General features: G+C 43.9%; 1 protein-coding gene and 1 pseudogene across 3 annotated transcripts in view; one reads left to right on the plus strand and one right to left on the minus strand.

Annotated features, from left to right (window-relative positions):
- Window positions 1-22,397, minus strand: part of LOC121549571 — a 26,998-nt pseudogene continuing 4,601 nt past the window's right edge.
- tlcd4a (TLC domain containing 4a) overlaps window positions 12,220-22,397 on the plus strand; it is a 24,398-nt gene continuing 14,220 nt past the window's right edge. For all 3 annotated transcript variants that reach the window (XM_041862260.1, XM_041862262.1, XM_041862263.2), the window contains exon 1: window positions 12,220-12,504. The gene's annotated coding sequence lies outside the window, so the exon portion shown is untranslated. The remainder of the gene's footprint in view (window positions 12,505-22,397) is intronic.

The raw sequence follows: 22,397 nt of genomic DNA on the forward strand, positions 1-22,397 counted from the left end.
CAACACCTCACTCAAATCAGGTATAGCTACATATATTTTCTATTTCTTACACTGTACTCTGTACCATATATTAAAGTAACATTACATAACACATTCCACTGATCCAAAGCATCTTTACATAGTAACTATGTATAGAGCTCTATGTTCCAAAGTCTTTTCATTGGAGTTGTAGAAACATTTTGATCACAGTATATCAATCAAGCAAACTATTAAGCATGTTTTTTTTTTTCAGGGCAAAGTGTTCCCATTTGTAACATAATGAAAAAGTTGTATCAGGAACAACGAAGGCAGTCTTTGTTCCATCATAGTCTGATTAGTGTCAGACTATCCTTCCTAGGTAGATGGATTTGGGGTATTTGTCTTTCAGGGTCGACCACTGTATGAAGAAGAAGTCTGAGAGGGTAGAGGACCTTCCCAGAGAGGAACAAGCTGTCAACTCTGCAGATGCTTTCGACGTAGACTATCAGGACCTTCTTCAATCCCAGGAGAACTCCTGCAGCGCACAGGGGGTGCAGGTCCCTGGGCCGTTACGCAGCACCTGAAACAACAGAGAGAGAGAGAGAGGTGAAATAGAATGGTCAATGTAGCGATCAGGCTGGTTCCAGTAGGTTAGGTTATCAAGGTGAGAGTGAGTGAGTTAAAGAGAGGGATGAGCACATGTTCAAACACCGTGACACTCCAAGCCACTCACAAGCCCTCAAAATCACCAAGTTGCGCCTCCACTCCTTCTCAACTCACTCTTGAGAAACAGAATGTGCTGTACTCTGCTGGCTCTGGATATACAGTCAGGAGGGAGGGATGGAGGGAGATGGATATTTTGAGAAAGAGCAAGGAGATGGAGTAATAGGAAACTGAGAAGAGCAAGAAAGAGGGGACATAGATCCGGGCCAATAGAGAGCAACTTCATGCCTAGAGGAGTCCAAGAAGAAGAAGAAGAAGAAGAAAAAGAAGTAGAGAAAGAGAGACAGAGAGACCGAGACAGAGAGAGACAGAGAGACAGAGAGGATATAGAACTATGGAGACTCCATACCTTGTGGGCTAGAGGAGAGTGAAGGAGTATGGTCTGGGGAGTAGGGGAAGGAGGAGCAGGAGAGAGTGAAAGAGGGTGTAGGGCTAGAAGAGAGTGAGGGAGTAGGGTTTGGGGAGTAGGGGAATTACAGGAAAGCAGACAGACAGACGGCTGTGGAGACACAGGGCCGTAGGGTCTGGAATATACATCATACAGCTAGCTCTCTCATAACGTTGGCTCTCTCAGCACAGACATAGTCTGGGCACACACACACCAACAAACACTGTAATATCCTCTCCACACCGTCATGGAAATCAAGCCATACTGGCACTACAATCATACTGTCATTAACAGGGTTGGGGGGAGGGGCTGATTATACTTGAATTATTACTACTGAAACAATCAGATAACTACTGTTATTTACTAAAAATGCCATAATTCACACAGTAACAGTACTAGAAGTACAATATCTCATTAAAACAGGTGTGATTGATAACCATGCCTGACATCAGCATATTTCACGTCCTCACAGCTCCAGTTCCTAGCAGTGAGGTCAGTGTCAGCCAGCATTGAAGAGCTGAATAGCTGACTCTACACTCTAGCTCAAAAGGTTATATAGCGTTGAGCCATGAGTGTTTGCTCTCAGCTAGGTCCTAATTGGGAAAAACACTGTCTCCATCTGTCATCACACAGGTGCAAATTTGAGTGGAAGCAGAGTGAGGCTTCAACACAAAATAAATCAAAGGCTGGAGGACTCTCTGTGCCCCCTCCCTTCGCCCTTCCGCACTGTACCTAAGATACTGGATTCACTGGTGGTGAATTGACTGAGAAATGGACCCATATTTGCTGGTGGTTGCAATGAAATTCTATGTTTAACTACCCTACAGTACATACGGATGGACTGTGTCTACAACTCCTGTACACTTGGTTTATGGCTGCTTTGTAAGGGAAACCCTCAACATAGGTCTGCGTTCCATTTGGAAGAAACGTATTGAGTGAAATATTCAGTAAAATGCTAAACTTCCACCCCTGTCCACTATACTGCTCTATTCATACATTATGTATTCCAGGAAAAAAGCAGTGGCCTTTGCTGGGAAAGCTTCTTAGATTGGGCTTAGTTTGGGCATTTCTAGCATTGGAATCACAGTACACCTCACGTAAGAAGAGTGTTGGCTCTCTAAAGCCTTTCTTTTGTAGCGCTGCATTCATAAACCTGACTGGAACATTCCTAGCATGCTTTCCCTGGCATGGTGTGTGTGTTGGCACCGTGGGGTTTATACCATAGGCCTACTGACTAACCCTTCTTCTGTTGTGCTGTGTTCTGGGAACAGGCATGATTCAGCCCTGCTACACAACCTTGCTGAGGCCTAGAATGAGCAGAACCCGCACATGATTTCCATGACGATCAGCTGTACGACATCAGACCACAGGCATGCTAGGGACACCTGTCCATTTGTTCAAGGCCCATAATTTGTTCAGTTGACCGACAGACAGAGAGATACTAATTGCACGTCACATCTGAGTGAGGTGTTGATGATGCATCACAGGTTGAGGAGGAGTGTGCTAAAACCGGAGAGAAGTCACATACCTGATAACATCATCACAACAAACAGTGCACCAGGCATATGTCTATAGTCAACAACACATTGAGCAACAGCAGGTGAGGCGTTTGTCTGTCTGTCTATCGTAAATTGTAGTCACTTCCTGATTCACTGTCTGGGGTAGATGGGGTGAGTCACCAGACAGCAGACTAGACTGTCTACAGGTGTTCAAAAGTGTTATAAAAACTTCCGCAGATCACAACCACGTTGTACCTGAGTGAGCCTGAGACGATGACATAGCATGTAATTCATGTCTGAAATAAGAAACTAGACCAGGTCTGTACGCCCGCTATACTGGCTGTACTAAGCTCCCTGTAAGCCTAAACTTCTGCCCAAGGAGCAGTAGCCGAGCCTAGCTGGTGACAATTCAAACCAGAGTGAACATACAAGTAACTGCCAAAATAAAGGAAACACATGAGTAAATGAGGGATACAAAGTATATTGAAAGCAGCTGCTTCCAAACAGATGTGGTTCCTGAGTTAATTAAGTAATCAAAACGTTCCATCGTGCTTAGGGTCATGTATAAAAATGCCCAGTTGCCCATTACTTTGGTTATCATGGATAGAAGAAGAGATCTCAATGACTTTGAAAGAAGGAGTTCAAAGGAGCATAGTGGATTTAAAGTGTGTGTGGGAGATTCTGGAACGGCGCCTGAGACAGCGTTTTCCACCACCATCAACACCAAATGATGACATTTTTTGTGGAAGAATGGTGTTGCATCACTTCAATAGATTTCCAGACACTTGTAGAATCTATGCCAAGGCGCATTGAAGCTGTTCTGGTGGTTCTGGTGGCTCGTGGTGGCCCAACACTCTATTAAGACACTTGATGTTGGTGTTTCCTTCATTTTGGCAGTTACCTGTATATCTTTGGCCAGTTTGGGCGTAGAAAGTTCTAGATAACCGTACCTCCTCCTTTCAATACTGTCAGCCTCTACGAATACAATATGGTTCATTATTGAGTGTAGAGAGCGATAGATCTGTGGATATATGACCTGAACCTCATCAAGCGCCAGAGAAATATCGATTCATCAAAAGAGTTGGGCTGAGTCAGTGGGTTTATGAGTTGGCCCGCCACATGCCTTCTCCTCTCTTCCTCCCACAGACAGACTCTATGTATTAGGTGCTGACTTGCAGACTGCCTCTCTGATAGATCGGCGGTTTACACAGCTGCTTGACGTAAACGTCTGTGAATGTTACTTTTTTATTATTATTATTTTTGACAGCTGGAGTGGGGATGGGTGTTGGGTTACCGTGGAGATGGGGAGATGTCACAGAGGCTCTGTTTAAACAGATGGAACTGGTGGTTCCAGTGAAATACCGACCAACAGTGAATAGGGCCCACATTCAACCTATAGATGCCTGAATGTTTTATATAAGGGGATAAACAGCAGAGATATAAGAATGAGTGACACACACAAATTAAAATAAATGTTGTTACTAGTAATTACAGTGTTACTATACAGGTATAAAAGCAACCTAATGTAAAGGGTTACCTTTTATTTTAGGCAGAGCACATAGTCCCCGAAAGAAATAGCTTATTCGGGGCTACCAGCAAAGTTTCAACAGTAACCATCTGAAACCAATTTATATGGATACATTCAACACAGACAGTGGCTCATAAATGTGTTGTGCAGTGTCTCATATACATACATGAGCTAATATACACGCATGGAATGTCTGAGGTCCAGTTCGTTCTATATTCCTACATGCCGGCCCTGACATGTTTGGTTAACAATCAATCCAAAAGCCTGATTAGAGTCCATGTCAGTACCTTTAAATATAACATGAAAGCAGAGGAAAAGAGAGGGACGGTAGTATCGTATTCCTGGTCGGAATCTTTCTAGAAACAACCAAACAATCCATTCCTTTCCATTCCATTCTCTAACCTTATTTCCTAATAAGGTTAAGATGAACCATATGGTGTTTCACCACCGGAGCGGAGCGGAGTGGAGCGGAGTGGAGTGAACATTCAGGGGGAAAAAAAACGTGGAAAAGCTAAGCCTGGCTTTTGCTTAGCCCTAGCAGAAGCTACTGTACCTAACAGCTCACACAGGAATGCCGAGTACTGGGAAGGCCACCGTGGGGATCCTTGGCCACGGTCATTTGGTTTGGTTCAATGTTTGACCTTCAATCATAGCCATTGCACTATATAAAATATATATTCTTCCATCACTATTCTCGGTTCTCCCAATTGTTTTCCAGTCATGGAAAAGTTGAGTGTGTCTAGAGGATCCAATTGACATAGGACCTAGTCTGTTGAGAGGTAGGACCTAGGCTATCTGTCACTGCTATACATGATTAGGGTTAACATTAGCCACATAACCAAGTGTTACTATAGACTGAGCCATGGATTGTCTATATGTAATTTCACCTTTAGACCAGATGAGGGCATTGTCATATGGGGAACTCAATAAGACACCTGATTGTAGGAAAGGTGTAACCCTGGCCTCAATAAGAAGTGCTTCCAAATAAGAATAAATGTCCTTGTCTGAAACCAACCTTGGGAAAACAATACTTACATCAATATACAGCCCAAATGTATTCTGGAATGCATTATGTAACTACGTTTTATTCTAGCAAAACAAAAGTAGTAACACTTCAAACCTCTCACTGTGAAGAAGCTGTCATCTTATTGGATTGTGCTGACACATCTGGGGAAGGAAACAGTGGGGGTGATGGGGTGTGTGTGTGTGATCTCACAAATGTCCTTTTATGGCTAACACACGCTTAACAACCTCAAGAGACCCCCGCTCCCCCTCTCCTTACAGAGACCCCCTCTCCCCCTCTCCTTACAGAGACCCCCGCTCCCCCTCTCCTTACAGAGACCCCCACTCCCCCTCTCCTTACAGAGACCCCCTCTCCCCCTCTCCTTACAGAGACCACCGCTCCCCCTCTCCTTACAGAGACCCCCACTCCCCCTCTCTTTACAGAGACCCCCACTCCCCCTCTCCTTACAGAGACCACCGCTCCCCCTTTCCTTACAGAGACCCCCGCTCCCCCTCTCCTTACAGAGACCCCCGCTCCCCCTCTCCTTACAAAGACCCCCGCTCCCCCTCTCCTTACAGAGACCACCGCTCCCCCTCTCCTTACAGAGACCCCCTCTCCCCCTCTCCTACAGAGACCCCCACTCCCCCTCTCCTTACAGAAACCCCCACTCCCCTCTCCTTACAGAGACCCTCTCCCCCCCTCTCCTTACAGAGACCCCCCACTCCCCCTCTCCTTACAGAGACTCCCACTCCCCCCTCTCCTTACAGAGACCCCCACTCCCCCTCTCCTTACAGAGACCCCCTCTCCCCCTCTCCTTACAGAGACCCCCACTCCCCGTCTCCTTACAGAGACCCCCACTCCCCCTCTCCTTACAGAGACCCCCACTCCCCCTCTCCTTACAGAGACCCCCTCTCCCCGTCTCCTTACAGAGACCCCCACTCCCCCTCTCCTTACAGAGACCCCCACTCCCCGTCTCCTTACAGAGACCCCCACTCCTCTCTCCTTACAGAGACCCCCCACTCCCCCTCTCCTTACAGAGACCCCCTCTCCCCTCTCCTTACAGAGACCCCCACTCCCCCTCTCCTTACAGAGACCCCCACTCCCCGTCTCCTTACAGAGACCCCCACTCCTCCTCTCCTTACAGAGACCCCCACTCCCCCTCTCTTCCCATCTGCCCAGCCCCCCGGCCTGACCCCACACTTCACTGTGATTACTCCCCAGAATGTATCCTGCCTCCACTGTGAAACCCCCCTGCTTCCTGCCACCGCTCCCACACAGACATGCTCATGTTTGGTCAAAACAAATAAACGTCAGCTTTTTAGTTATCCTCAAGAATGCATGCTGTTAGTGCTGACACAAACACTATATGTTAGAAGGAGAGAGGGAGAGTGTTGAACAGATTCGTAAAACTTTGTATGTACATCTCTACAGTATAAGGGTAATAAACTCACGCTCTGCGCTACACCCCTCTTTTCCCTTCCTCCCTCTCTCCCTCCATTCATCCCTGTTAGGCTACAGTCAGCTGGCTGTGAGGAACCAGTCAGGTCCTGCCACATCCTGTGAACAAGGCCCTTCTCCCTCAGTCCGGCCCCCAGCCCCCGCCATTACACAACACACAGAGGGGGAGAGGAGACGGTAGAAGAGAGGAAGGGAGGAGGGGTAGAGAGCGAGGGAGAAAGAAAGTGGGAGGCCCAGGTTTTTCTGTTCAGTCCTGTAGAAACCTCCCACCCAACTCTATCTATTTGTCTCTCCCTCTTCCCCTCTCTGTCTCTCTGTCTCTCCCTCTTCCCCTCTCTGTCTCTCCCCTCCCTCTTCCCCTCTCTGTCTCTCCCTCTCCCTCTTCCCCTCTCTGTCTCTCTGTCTCTCCCTCTTCCCCTCTCTGTCTCTCTGTCTCTCCCTCTTCCCCTCTCTGTCTCTCTGTCTCTCCCTCTTCCCCTCTCTGTCTCTCCCTCTTCCCCTCTCTGTCTCTCTGTCTCTCCCTCTTCCCCTCTCTGTCTCTCTGTCTCTCCCTCTTCCCCTTTCTGTCTCTCTGTCTCTCCCTCTTCCTCTCTCTGTCTCTCTGTCTCTCCCTCTTCCCCTCTCTGTCTCTTCCTCTTCCCCTCTCTGTCTCTCCCACTCCCTCTTCCCCTCTCTGTCTCTCCCTCTCCCTCTTCCCCTCTCTGTCTCGCTGTCTCTCCCTCTTCCCCTTTCTGTCTCTCTGTCTCTCCCTCTTCCCCTCTCTGTCTCTCCCTCTTCCCCTCTCTGTCTCTCCCTCCCTCTTCCCCTCTCTGTCTCTCCCTCTCCCTCTTCCCCTCTCTGTCTCTCTGTCTCTCCCTCTTCCCCTCTCTGTCTCTCTGTCTCTCTGTCTCTCCCTCTTCCCCTCTCTGTCTCTCTGTCTCTCCCTCTTCCCCTTTCTGTCTCTCTGTCTCTCCCTGTTCCTCTCTCTGTCTCTCTGTCTCTCCCTCTTCCCCTCTCTGTCTCTTCCTCTTCCTCTCTCTGTCTCTCTGTCCCTCCCTCTTCCCCTCTCTGTCTCTTCCTCTTCCCCTCTCTCTGTCTCTCTGTCTCTCCCTCTTCCCATTTCTGTCTCTCCCTCTTCCCCTCTCTGTATCTCTGTCTCTCCCTCTTCCCCTCTCTGTCTCTCTGTATCTCCCTCTTCCCCTCTCTGTCTCAACCTCTTCCCCTCTCTGTCTCACCCTCTTCCCCTCTCTGTCTCTCCCCTCCCTCTTCCCCTCTCTGTCTCTCTGTCTCTCCCTCTTCCCCTCTCTGTCTCTCCCTCTTCCCCTCTCTGTCTCTCTGTCTCTCCCTCTTCCCCTCTCTGTCTCTCGCTCTTCCCAATTCTGTCTCTCCCTCTTCCCCTCTCTGTATCTCTGTCTCTCCCTCTTCCCCTCTCTGTCTCTCTGTTTCTCCCTCTTCCCCTCTCTGTCTCTCTGTCTCTCCCTCTTCCCCTCTCTGTCTCTCCCTCTCCCTCTTCCCCTCTCTGTCTCTCTGTCTCTCCCTCTTCCCCTCTCTGTCTCTCTGTCTCTCCCTCTTCCCCTCTCTGTCTCTGTCTCTCCCTCTTCCCAATTCTGTCTCTCCCTCTTCCCCTGTCTGTATCGCTGTCTCTCCCTCTCCCCCTCTCTATCTCTCTGTCTCTCCCTCTCCCCCTTCCCCTCTCTGTCTCGCTGTCTCTCCCTCTTCCCCTCTCTGTCTCTGTCTCTCCCTCTTCCCAATTCTGTCTCTCCCTCTTCCCCTGTCTGTATCGCTGTCTCTCCCTCTTCCCCTCTCTATCTCTCTGTCTCTCTGTCTCTCCCTCTTCCCCTCTCTGTCTCTCTGTCTCTCCCTCTTCCCCTCTCTGTCTCTCTGTCTCTCCCTCTTCCCCTCTCTATCTCTCTGTCTCTCCCTCTTCCCCTTTCTGTCTCTCTGTCTCTCCCTCTTCCCCTCTCTATCTCTCTGTCTCTCCCTCTTCCCCTCTCTGTCTCTCTGTCTCTCCCTCTTCCCCTCTCTGTCTCTCTGTCTCTCCCTCTTCCCCTCTCTGTCTCTCTGTCCCTCCCTCTTCCCCTCTCTGTCTCTTCCTCTTCCCCTCTCTCTGTCTCTCTGTCTCTCCCTCTTCCCATTTCTGTCTCTCCCTCTTCCCCTCTCTGTCTCTCCCTCTTCCCCTCTCTGTCTCTCCCTCTTCCCCTGTCTGTCTCTCTGTCTCTCCCTCTTCCCCTCTCTGTCTCTCTGTCTCTCCCTCTTCCCCTCTCTGTCTCTCTGTCTCTCTATCTCTTCCCCTTCCCCTCTCTGCATCTCTGTCCCTATCTCTTCCCCTCTCTGTCTCTCTGTCTCTCCCTCTTCCCCTTTCTGTCTCTCTGTCTCTCCCTCTTCCCCTCTCTGTCTCTCTGTCTCTCCCTCTTCCCCTTTCTGTCTCTCCGTCTCTCCCTCTTCCTCTCTCTGTCTCTCTGTCTCTCCCTCTTCCCCTCTCTGTCTCTCCCTCTTCCCCTCTCTGTCTCTCTGTCTCTCTGTCTCTCCCTCTTCCCCTCTCTGTCTCTCCCTCTTCCCCTCTCTGTCTCTCTGTCTCTCTGTCTCTCCCTCTTCCCCTCTCTGTCTCTCTGTCTCTCCCTCTTCCCCTCTCTGTCTCTCTCCCTCTTCCTCTTCCCCTTTCTGTCTCTCTCTCCCTCCCTCAGTCTCTCTCTCTCCCTCTCAAGAGGTAGAAATAATAAGCTATGCAGCCGCTTTTATCGTACTAGACACTTGATACATCTCATAAGCTGTCCCGTGCCAGGTTAAACATCAAACTGAAGAAGTAAGCAGACTATCAATTCTTTGAAAATAATTGTGCTTCATTATTTCTAATTCACAATAGCAAAATGACAAGAAATATCAAAGAACTGAACTCATGAGTTGATATCTAGGCCTATCTACAAGTAGGCCTACAATAAGACAAAGCTATAAAGAACAAAGTCTTTGCTGAGAAAATGAGATGGGAATGAGTCTGAGTTGAGTGAACTGGTTTACTCCAAAAAATAGACTTAGACCACTGAAAGGCCCATGAATCATGAATATGTCATTAATATTACAATACAGGAAGAGATTGTACACACTGACTTGGCGGGACTTTTGACTAGTGAGAGGACTGAAGGCCATGAAATGTTTAACATTGTAGATTATTGCTGGCAGACAAATGTTGATAGTGATGTGGTAGCAAAGGTATCTGAAAATGACAAGTTGGGAAAATGGTACCACAACCTGGTCCCAGATCTGGCCGGATTATATTCTATTATGAATAAACTTTGCATGTCTGATCTGAGAGTGAAAACCTAAAGTACTATGTCAGACCTGATTACGCTATATGACATATTATATTATGATTCAACATACCATGTCTGGCCTGAACACCAGAGGGATGGAGTACAGCAGGGTGTTGACCACAGAGGAACTCCAGGACTGACACACCTCACTGCTACGAGGGATCCTCTGGATGGTAAACTGACGGGGGAGGGAAGTGATGAAATGAGTAGGCTCAATCTCACAGCACAATTGATAGGACAAAGTAGGCTAAAATGATCAAAGTTACAGCAGGGACAGGTACCACAAGCAATGCTGAATACACAGAGATACATATACATTCTCTCTATGGTAAGTAGTACTGGGAAATGTGTACACCAAATAAAGAAGGGGTTGTTGCCATCTGGTGGTGAGAATGGGAATTGCACTGATAACTTGGGTCTATAGCTCATCTCATGTCACTGAGATCTAACGACATAGATGAGTGAATAGAACTGGATTTACAAAGATCACAGCAATGAACAACTTTGTTAGGTAAGCTATTGTAACAATAAAGGCTTCATACTTAAATCAAAGATTTGAGAAAACACATCTAAAGGATCGCATTATTCAACAGACTTTCCAAACGTGGGTCTTTTGTAGACCCACTTTCTCTCTGCTTTAACCTCATGTGAAAATAAAAGTTCTGCACATGCGCCATATGTGGACAAAAAATGAATAACTTGTGGGGGACCTGTCGTGTGATTGTGTGTGAATATCTCTTTAAGAATTTTGATGTAATTCGATCCCCATAGGATTAAGCGCCTTGGGAAGTTCGGATCTTTTTACTGATTCGGATCTTTTCGACTCGTTCAGTCAAAAGAAAGAATCTTTCGACTAATTTCGTGCATTTGAGTCAATAATGCCCAGAGCATGCAGGACCCCCTACCGGCGAACGATTAAATAAAAACTCGAAAGTCACGATTCTACGAGCCTCTCGTTCAGCATAGAGGGCTTAATGGAGTTGCCATTTGTGACGGAGACTTGTAAACGTCTGCTTTAAGCAATGTTAATGTTTCAGGCATACAAATAAGATAATTTATTGATACATTTGAAACTAGGTCTAATTGTGGCCGGAACAGGACTTGATTGTTAACGACTCATGGCGGAATGCATTGCTTGACTGCCGTGAGGGTGATAAATTAGTAGACTCAATTATTCCGCTGCTCTCTCCTTCGCCACATACTTCGAAAATGTAAATGTATTACTTCTCATTGCGGACAAGAAACGTCCGTGGGCGTGGCATAGTGTTTGATCGGAACAAGGAGTCTGGGTAGCCAGGCAAGGTGATAACAAAGATTATGGATAAACTGACAAGATACCTGTCTCTCCGCCCTAACAATTGGAGTCGTTGTCCACAAAATGGTACGACGGGCTGTCTAGCTCCCGCCTATACTTTCTTTGAATTGGTGGAAACATCTCATTATTGTAACCCTTTTTAAAATATTTGATAATGGTTGCTGACGTTAACCACCTGTATTCAATGGAGAGAGATGCTTTGCTACTAGCCTCGTATCATGAAAATGCATAGCCATCTCGAGACAACGCCGATATAAAGTGTTTTTTTTATATATTTTTTTATTTTTATTTTTTAGTCATTTAGCAGACGCTCTTATCCAGAGCGACTTACAGGAGCAATTAGGGTTAAGTGCCTTGCTCAAGGGCACATCGACATATTTTTCACATAGTCGGCTCGGGGATTAGAACCAGCGACCTTTCGGTTACTGGCACAACGCTCTTACCCACTAAGCTGGATGTCACGTGTCCTACTTATATCAGTACACTTGTAACAATTTAAGTATTACGAAACTTATATTCGCTCAATTAAACCTCACGTAGCAAATAAGCCATTCAATTTTGTTGACCAAATTCGACACTCATTGGATCTCCATACAAAAACTCCTTGCTTAGTGGGCGAAACCACGGAAAATCGCCACCTGCTGGAGGGAGACATATTTTTAGCCGAGTTGGCCCTCTCTCTTCCTCTCTGGTGATAAGCACAGTCGTTCGCGAACTGCAGCTCCCCAAACGATTCGTTCTAGAGTTCGAGTTTGTTGAGAAGAGGCTGTGTATGTTTTGGTTTTACAAAGCTTTGTCCATCACAATATTCAATAATACATGAATTGCAGTCATTCTTGCACCATGCGAGCAATTGTCAATTCTAAACATGTATTTTTCTTCTCTATGCTCATGATCTATTTTCTTGCGCGCATATGACAGACAAGTGGTGGTCGTAGTACGTCTCTGCAAACGAACGACTAAAATGAACCAGTCACTTAGAAAAATGAATCATGACTCTCGAGTCAGGTAAAAGAGTCGTTTAAAAAGAATGAATCATTCGCGAACTGCACATCACTTCCATAAACGACCATCAGTTATGCATTTAGGCTACTCTGCTGCATCCCACACCGCTGTCAATATGCGTGTTTTGTGGGGTGGATTTATCATTCATTGCATCGCAGTTTAGAACTACGGTCCCGCATCCCTTTGCACGGTAGAATTAGGCTAGTAGGGTATGAGTCAGAGAGCTATCCGTTTGAACAAAATGGTTAAACATGGCATTCGACAGAATTTGCTATGCCTTAGCACCATCACAAACCAGTTGAGTGCGGAACATATATCTGAATGAAAGACTGAATAAGAGGTAAGGCTGTTGGATTTGTGTCTATTTAGGCTATCTGCTTTTATAATTTTAAGCATATACTTTTTTTAAATATATTTTTTATTATTTTACATTTAAAGGAAATGCTGCGGTTCGGCCAATGCGGCGTGAACTGGCCCATGCATGTTGTTGGTTACATTGTTTGACATTTCCGAATTAAAAATGATGCTGCATCAATTGACTGCATGATCTTTGATTGTAATGCATCTGCCGTGTAACTGTATCATTGCAATGTTACACGTTACATCACAGCAGATGCTGTGATTAATATGCTACATTTTGTTGGGTGATGGTTTGCAAGCAAATCCCATAAAATCCAACATATCGCCACATTTAGCGACACTGTTGAAAAATCTGACTTGAGTTGACCGACGCAAAATAGGCTTTTAGTGCAGTTGTTACCATAGGCGATTTGGTCTTATCTAGAAAATATTGCAAAATAAGTAGTAGTTTAATACAACCTTTGCACCAATTAGCCTAAATCTTGAGTTGGATGTGTTTTTATGTTTGGTGATTATTTTTTATTTTTTTACTGCTACCATGTGTTGTCTCATTGCTGAAAATGTTAACACGTTTCCCTCATGACTGTCATGCACCCTCAAACCCCCATTACTTCTTCTTCGTGTGGCCACTTGAAAATGCATGTAAAAGTCAGGGATGTAGCTCAGTTGGTAGAGCATGGCGTTTGCAACGCCAGGGTTGTGGGTTCGTTTCCCACAGGGGGGCCAGTATAAAAAAAAAAGGTTAAAATAAAAAAATATTAAACATTGTATGCACTCACTAACTGTAAGTCGCTCTGGATAAGAGCGTCTGCTAAATGACTAAAATGTAAATGTAAATTACAAGTGCTTAAGGCAGTTTTTTTCAGTTTCCCCGACCTTGTTTAGGCAACAGCATGACCCTGGCTGTATCTTGACCTAGGCCTATTCCAACTTTTGTTGTTTATTAGGCAACTTGTAGATTTATAAGGCTGCTTGTATTACAATCACATAGGCTACTAACTGCCCCCTTATTCAATCCCTCTTGTGATTCTCACATTCAAATAATATTAATGCATAGGCCTACTGTAGAAGGTGAGTTGAATAACTGCGTGGTAGTTATATAGATTTCATAGTGAGCCAAAAACTGTTGCTGAACTGCACTATGGACACCATTATGCTTCAGCTGTCTCTATATGTTTACATTTGACCTCAGTGTCCTTGCCTAGCTCCTGCATGGCATTGACATGTATCTGCCCTCGGAAGCACTGTGTGTGTCTCTGTGTCAAACCAAATCATATAACTGCCCCTGCATGTGTTTCATGTGCTGTAAATAAGTAAAAATACTTTGAAGTAGACTACAACTTAAGTAGTTTTCCTGGGTATCTTTATATTTTTGACAACTTTTACTCCACAACATTCCTAAAGAAAATATGTACTTTTTAATCCCATACATTTTCCCTGACACCCAAAAGTAATCGACTGTATACAAGTTAAATAATTTCTATAATAATGTATTTAAGGATAATCATTTATATAAATAATGTTATAATTGCATGAAATGATAGCATTTTGCAAACCCGCTCCCCCCATTGGTGTAACGTTAGTTAGAAACCACAAGTGTCTATCCAGATAATGAAAAGGCACCCATGAAAGAAAGTTCAAGGATCTTACATTTGTGACATGCATGATCATGAGCAAAGTCATTGTAGCCTATGATTTCACTTCCCCTGTGAGAACAATGAGCACGGGCTAACTTGGATTTGCTATACCACAGCCGAAGCCTGCTAGCAGCCTACCTACTAAAGGCTGCACCGTGTCCATACATGTAGAAAAAAACAGTGATGTAAATAAACCCTGGATTGCTGATGTTATGTATTGGCCAGTGAGAGGCTTTGAAGCAACCGGTCGGCCATATTGGCACTCCCCAGAAGGAGCAGTCCTCCACGGCGAATAAATGTAATTCTACAGTATTTCAATTAAATGTTTAAAGGACAAAATTATATGTATTTATTTTTGTTGTTGTTGTAGTGGGGACAGTAACACTAGAACTGTCAGAAAATTACACTTTTAATGATTTTTAAATATATATATTTTTATGTTTAGCTCACATAATATAATGTAAAAGTATGCATTAAGGTGTTTGTAATAGAATAAACGTGTCAAAAACAAATGTAGACGTTAATAAATGCATTTCTATAACTTCCAAAATATTTTTACAATGGTGGGGGTTTGCCATGATGGAGGCGCGGTGACCTCAAAACACTACCCTCTGTCAGTCATCTAGTGTATATATAAATCATTGAGAAAAACGGATATCAGCTATCTTTCAATAGTTATCCATATTACCGGAGCTTCATTTTATTATTTTAACTATTTCTATGGTGGATTCGCGGCAACAATTGATGGAAGATGCCAAAACTTCGGAGGTAATATAGATGGCGAAGTCAAAGATAGGCCAGTGGTTTCCATTTGTGGTGAAGTTTTGCATAAATAAATGCTTATGACAAATCCAGCTCCAGAACCAGCCATAGAGCCAGCTGGTTTATCTTTTGAATGAAAAATAACATTAGCTAGATGAGGTTCGCATGCTAACTAGCGACACTGACAACTGTCAGGGCCCTATTTGTTGATGTTTATCAACTCCACGTGGAAATTCCCACACCCAATTCATGAATAGCCTTCGTCATTCTTCAGAGGTGGACCCTAAACTTGCATATCCTCTCTAGGACAGGAAATGGCGACGGCTGCTTCCTCTGGGAGGGGTCGTTTTTAAAGTATCTGACTTTTAGTATGACAATTGATTACTTTTTCCACCACTGGTTTCAACACAGCCCCCCTTCTTTCATTACCATAGATATCTGATGGACAGCCACTATGGTGACTTTTTAGCCTCCAGCACTCGGTATTCAGGCTATCATGATAATTTTTTCCTCTTCAGAGGAGATATCGTTATACCCTATGGAAAGAAGTTTTAACATTTATTCATATAATTTTGTATATCAATAATTTATTTTATTTTATATCAATAATATTTTTTAAATCAATAATTCACACTTGATATAAAAACATTACCTATCAATATAAAAAAATATATTATCGACATCAATTATTGTAATTTTTGATATCGAGAAATCTTTTTTGATATGAAGATTTATGATAATGACCTTAATGAGGGCAGGATTGCATTTGCATGCTTCTACATACAGTTGCTAGTAAAAGTCTACACACCCCTTGCACAGTCTTCACATTTTGCAGCCTTAAAATGTATTCTAAAAAGGGATTACATTTAATTATTTTCCTATAGATCTACACAACTTAATCCTCTTTTTCAAAGTGAAAGAAAAATTATAGAACATTTTCCAAATTAATAATAAAAAAAAGAAATGAAAATGTATTGAATGTGTATGTCTTCACACCCCAGAGTTAATACTTGGTGGAAGCACCTTTTCACAGCCATTACAGCTATCCATTGTTTCTGTCAAAATTGCTCAAGCTCAGTAAATTTGGTCGGGAATCATTTTAAGGACAACAATATTCAATGCTTGTCATTGTTTTTCCAAGCAGATTTAGTTCAGGACTGGGACTACTACACCATTCAGGTACACTCCACACTGTTGGAAAGCCATTCTGGTGTGTCTTTGGCATTAGAATTTGTCTAATTGTTCCGCTGAAAAATGAAACTATCGCTGGGTTAGGTTTTCAGAAGACTATGGTGGGTTTTCCTCTAACTTTTTATCTGTCCTTTGCTCCTTTCATATTTATTTTGATCCGAACATACTCCCCAGCCCCTGCCGGTAACAAGCATACCCATAATATGATGCTGCCACCACAACACTAATCTTATTCAAAATGATTCAAACCTGTAATGACTGCCAGTGGTGCTTCCACTAAGTTCCCCTATCCTCTTCACACTGTATAGAAACGACTGTGCCTGCAGGCACCCCAACAACTCCGTGGTTAAGTTCTCAGAAGACACCTCTGTCCTCTGGCTCTTAAACAAAGGCTCTGACATCAACAGCTACAGGGCAGAGATTGAAGGATTCATCAGATGGTGTAACGGACATCACCTACAAGCAATGTTCCCTCTAAGCTGCGCGCCTCGGACTGCCGCACAGAAGAAATATGAGCCTGTACAGAGAAGCAAAAGATTGAACTTCACTCAACCTTCTACAGTTTTCCCCTTTAGTTAACACTATCAACGTTTCACTCTACTGTGGGAATTGTGATCGAATCAACGCAATATTAGCCACATTCAATGTAATATACTATATACAGTTGATGTCAGAAGTTTACATACACTTAGGTTGGAGTCATTAAAACTCGTTTTTCAACCACTCCACAATTTTCTTGTTAAACTATAGTTTTGGCAAGTTGGTTAGGACAGCTACTTTGTGCATGACACAAGTAATTTTTCCAACAATTGTTTACAGACAGATTATTTCACTTATAATTCACGGTATCACAATTCCAATGGGTCAGAAGTTTACATACACTAAGTTGACTGTGCTTTTAAACAGCTTGGAAAATTCCATGGCTTTAGAAGCTTCTGATAGGCTAATTGACATCATTTGAGTCAATTGGAGGTGTAACTGTGGATGTATTTCAAGGCCTACCTTCAAACTCAGTGCCTCTTTGCTTGGCATCATAGACCTCAGAAAAAATATTGTAGACCTTCACAAGTCTGGTTCATCCTTGGGAGCAATTTCCAAACGCCTGAAGGTGCCACGTTCATCTGTACAAACAATAGTACACAAGTATAAACACCATGGGACCACGTAGCCGTCATACCGCTCAGGAAGAAGACGCATTCTGTCTCCTAGAGATTAACGTACTTTGGTGCGAAAAGTGCAAATCAATCCCAGAACAACAGCAATGGACCTTGTGAAGATGCTGGAGGAAACGGGTACAAAAGTATCTATATCCACAGTAAAAACGAGTCCTATATTGACGTAACCTGAAAGGCCGTTCAGCAAGGAAGAAACCACTGCTCCAAAACCTCCATAAAAAAGCCAGACTATGGTTTGCAACTGCACATGGGGACAAAGATCGTACTTTTTGGAGAAATGTCCTCTGGTCTGATGAAACAAAAATAGAACTGTTTGGCCATAATGACCATCGTTATGTTTGGAGGAAAAAAGGGGGAGACTTGCAAGCCGAAGAACACCATCCCAACCGTGAAGAACAGGGGTGACAGCATCATGCTGTGAGGGTGCTTTGCTGCAGGAGGGACTGGTGCACTTCACGAAATAGATGGCATCATGAGGAATGAAAATGATGTGGATATATTGAAGCAACATCTCAAGACATCAGTCAGGAAGTTAAAAGCTTGGTCGCAAATGGGTCTTCCAAATGGACAATGACCCCAAGCATACTTCCAAAGTTGTGGCAAAATGGCTTAAGGACAACAAAGTCAAGGTATTGGAGTGGCCATCACAAAGCCCTGACCTCAATCCTATAGAAAATGTGTGGGCAGAACTGAAAAAGTGTGTGCGAGCAAGGAGGCCTACAAACCTGACTCAGTTACACCAGCTCTGTCAGGAGGAATGGGCCAAAATTCACCCAACTTATTGTGGGAAGCTTGTGGAAGGCTACCCGAAATGTTTGACCCAAGTTAAAAAATTTAAAGGCAACGTTACCAAATACTAATTGAGTGTATGTAAACTTCTGACCCACTGGGAATGTGATGAAAGAAATAAAAGCTGTAATAAATAATTTTCTCTACTATTATTCTGACATTTCACATTCTTAAAATAAAGTGGTGATCCTAACTGACATAAGACAGGGAATATTTACTAGGATTAAATGTCAGGAATGGTGAAAAACTGAGTTTAAATGTATTTGGCTAAGGTGTATGTAAACTTCCGACTTCAACTGTATGTACAGTGGGGGAAAAAAGTATTTAGTCAGCCACCAATTGTGCAAGTTCTCCCACTTAAAAAGATGAGAGTGGCCTGTAATTTTCATCATAGGTACACGTCAACTATGACAGAAAAAATTGAGAACATTTTTTCCAGAAAATCGCATTGTTTTTTATTTGCAAATTATGGTGGAAAATAAGTATTTGGTCACCTACAAACAAGCAAGATTTCTGGCTCTCACAGACCTGTAACTTCTTCTTTAAGAGGCTCCTTTGTCCTCCACTCATTACCTGTATTAATGGCACCTGTTTGAACTTATCAGTATAAAAGACACCTGTCCACAACCTCAAACAGTCACACTCCAAACTCCACTATGGCCAAAGAGCTGTCAAAGGACACCAGAAACAAAATTGTAGACCTGCACCAGGCTGGGAAGACTGAATCTGCAATAGGTAAGCAGCTTGGTTTGAAGAAATCAACTGTGGGAGCAATTATTAGGAAATGGAAGACATACAAGACCACTGATAATCTCCCTCGATCTGGGGCTTCCACGCAAGATCTCACCCCGTGGGGTCAAAATGATCACAAGAACGGTGAGCAAAAATCCCAGAACCACACGGGGGGACCTAGTGAATGACCTGCAGAGAGCTGGGACCAAAGTAACAAAGCCTACCATCAGTAACACACTACGCCGCCAGGGACTCAAATCCTGCAGTGCAAGACGTGTCCCCCTGCTTAAGCCAGTACATGTCCAGGCCCGTCTGAAGTTTGCTAGAGTGCATTTGGATGATCCAGAAGAGGATTGGGAGAATGTCATATGGTCAGATGAAACCAAAATAGAACATTTTGGTAAAAACTCAACTCGTCGTGTTTGGAGGACAAAGAATGCTGAGTTGCATCCAAAGAACACCATACCTACTGTGAAGCATGGGGTTGGAAACATCATGTTTTGGGGCTGTTTTTCTGCAAAGGGACCAGGACGACTGATCCGTGTAAAGGAAAGAATGAATGGGGCCATGTAATTGTGAGATTTTGAGTGAAAACCTCCTTCCATCAGCAAGGACATTGAAGATGAAACGTGGCTGGGTCTTTCAGCATGACAATGATCCCAAACACACCGCCCGGGCAACGAAGGAGTGGCTTCGTAAGAAGCATTTCAAGGTCCTGGAGTGGCCTAGCCCGTCTCCAGATCTCAACCCCATAGAAAATCTTTGGAGGGAGTTGAAAGTCCGTGTTGCCCAGCGACAGCCCCAAAACATCACTGCTCTAGAGGAGATCTGCATGGAGGAATGGGCCAAAATACCAGCAACAGTGTGTGAAAACCTTGTGAAGACTTACAGAAAAAGTTTGACCTGTGTCATTACCAACAAAGGGTATATAACTAAGTATTGAGTAACTTTTGTTATTGACCAAATACCTATTTTCCACCATAATTTGCAACTAAATTCATAAAAAATCCTACAATGTGATTTTCTGGAGAAAAAAATTCTCATTTTGTCTGTCATAGTTGACGTGTACCTATGATGAAAATTACAGGCCTCTCATCTTTTTAAGTGGGAGAACATGCACAATTGGTGGCTGACTAAAAACTTTTTTCCCCCACTGTATCTGTACCATTCACTTTGAACTGGACTGTGTTTAAGCTACAGTATGAGCAGTCGCGAGTAGATGCGCTTGTTTTGAGATCAAAGTTTGAGCTGCATGTAGCCACGTGTGCACATTTGTTCATATTCTTTGCTAGTTAGTAAGTTAAACTATGCCTATGCCGCATTCAAAACAACTGGGAACTCGGAAAGAAACTTGATTTGAACGGTTATCCAACTCGGAACTCTGGCCTCTTTCTGGAGCTCCGACATTCCGAGCTGGATATCACTGGCGTCATGGTTTCACCTTGTATTTTTCCGAGTTCCCAGTTGTTTTGAACGCGGCATAAGTAGCCCATATACCCTCAGCTGACACAATTGACAAATGGTGGACAGGACCAATAATGGTGCTTTCAAGACAATTGGGAGCTCTGAGGGATGCGGGGTCAGGTCATGGTGTGGGTGGTCTTCGGGTCGGAGCTCTGGAGGGAGGCCAGAGTTGGATGACGGTTAAAAACGATTTTTAGTAGTCGGAACTCGTTTTATTCCCGAGTTCCCAGTTGTCTTGAGCGCTCGTAGGTCGGAGATTCCAGAGTTCCTAGTTCTTTTGAACTCGGCATTAATTGGTGGCTGAACGGACAGACACTCTTTTCATGGCACGTCGATACAAAGTGATTTTCGTAGCAAATTAGGAGTGCATTTTCCCTAACTCCTTTACTAACTTTAAGGTCAGTCTCGTAACCTGCTGCGTAAATTCTCCCGAGTGGCGCAGTGGTCTAAGGCACTGCATCGCAGTGCTAGCTCTGCCACTAGAGATCCTGGTTCGCGTCCAGGCTCTGTCGCAGCCGGCCGCAACCGGGAGACCCATGGGCGGCGCACAATTGGTCCAGCGTCGTCCAAGGTAGGGGAGGGTTTGGCCGGCAGGGATGTGGGTTCGTTTCCCAGTATGATTATTTTTTGTTTTTTATTTTTTATAACATAGGCATTCACTAACTGTAAGTCGCTCTGGATAAGAGCGTCTGCTAAATGACTAAAATGTAAATGTAAAACGTTAAACAGCCCAATTATAGCTCATTTCTGGTCAACAATGGGGTAGTGGTTGCTTCCAAAAAGACCACAAAATGTGAGCGTTTCCAGCTATCTTTGAAAAGCCAGTCAGGTACAGAGCTTTTTTATGTCTTAAAGGGGAAGTGTTGTATTTTGAGACGGTCTTGAGTATGCTAAGTAGCCAATAGGCAGAGTGTATCATAATTTGTCTGATTCTCTATAATAATGGTATGGGAATAATAATGCATTTTATTTTGTAAAGTGGTTTCTTGCATCAAACATAACATTTTCAGTCACCTCCTTGTCTGAAGGACAAATGGATAAACAGGTTAATGTCAAGCCCTGCATGTTTTTGTTTTGTTCAAAAGTCTCATGGAATGTAGGCATTGAACACCACATTGGCTGCTACTGTAGGCTGAATGATAGAACAGCTATTTCCATGTTAAAATGTTACGGGATGTGTTTTTCTCCATTGTTTTTGATGGTAGGCCACTCTGGTAGGCCTACATTATGATCAAATAGCCACAGTAGCCTACTTGACCACTGTTAAAACTGTAACTTAAAGCGGGTACAGCCTCACTGTTCACAGTAAATGTGCGCTGGAAGTTGCACAGAATTTTCACAACATTCAAGTTTGAGCTGAGCAGACCTGAAATTTGAAAGGCGCTTAAGTCTTAATAATAATAAATAAATGCTAATTATATATATATATATAATATACAGTGGGGAAAAAAAGTATTTAGTCAGCCACCAATTGTGCAAGTTCTCCCACTTAAAAAGATGAGAGAGGCCTGTAATTTTAATCATAGGTACACGTCAACTATGACAGACAAATTGAGAAAAAAAAAATCCAGGAAATCACATTGTAGGATTTTTAATGAATTTATTTGCAAATTATGGTGGAAAATAAGTATTTGGTCACCTACAAACAAGCAAGATTTCTGGCTCTCACAGACCTGTAACAACTTCTTTAAGAGGCTCCTCTGTCCTCCACTCGTTACCTGTATTAATGGCACCTGTTTGAACTTGTTATCAGTATAAAAGACACCTGTCCACAACCTCAAACAGTCACACTCCAAACTCCACTATGGCCAAGACCAAAGAGCTGTCAAAGGACACCAGAAACAAAATTGTAGACCTGCACCAGGCTGGGAAGACTGAATCTGCAATAGGTAAGCAGCTTGGTTTGAAGAAATCAACTGTGGGAGCAATTATTAGGAAATGGAAGACATACAAGACCACTGATAATCTCCCTCGATCTGGGGCTCCACGCAAGATCTCACCCCGTGGGGTCAAAATGATCACAAGAATGGTGAGCAAAAATCCCAGAACCACACGGTGGGACCTAGTGAATGACCTGCAGAGAGCTGGGACCAAAGTAACAAAGCCTACCATCAGTAACACAC

The sequence above is a fragment of the Coregonus clupeaformis genome, chromosome 34, assembly GCF_020615455.1.
Source record: "Coregonus clupeaformis isolate EN_2021a chromosome 34, ASM2061545v1, whole genome shotgun sequence".
NCBI lineage: Eukaryota > Metazoa > Chordata > Actinopteri > Salmoniformes > Salmonidae > Coregonus > Coregonus clupeaformis.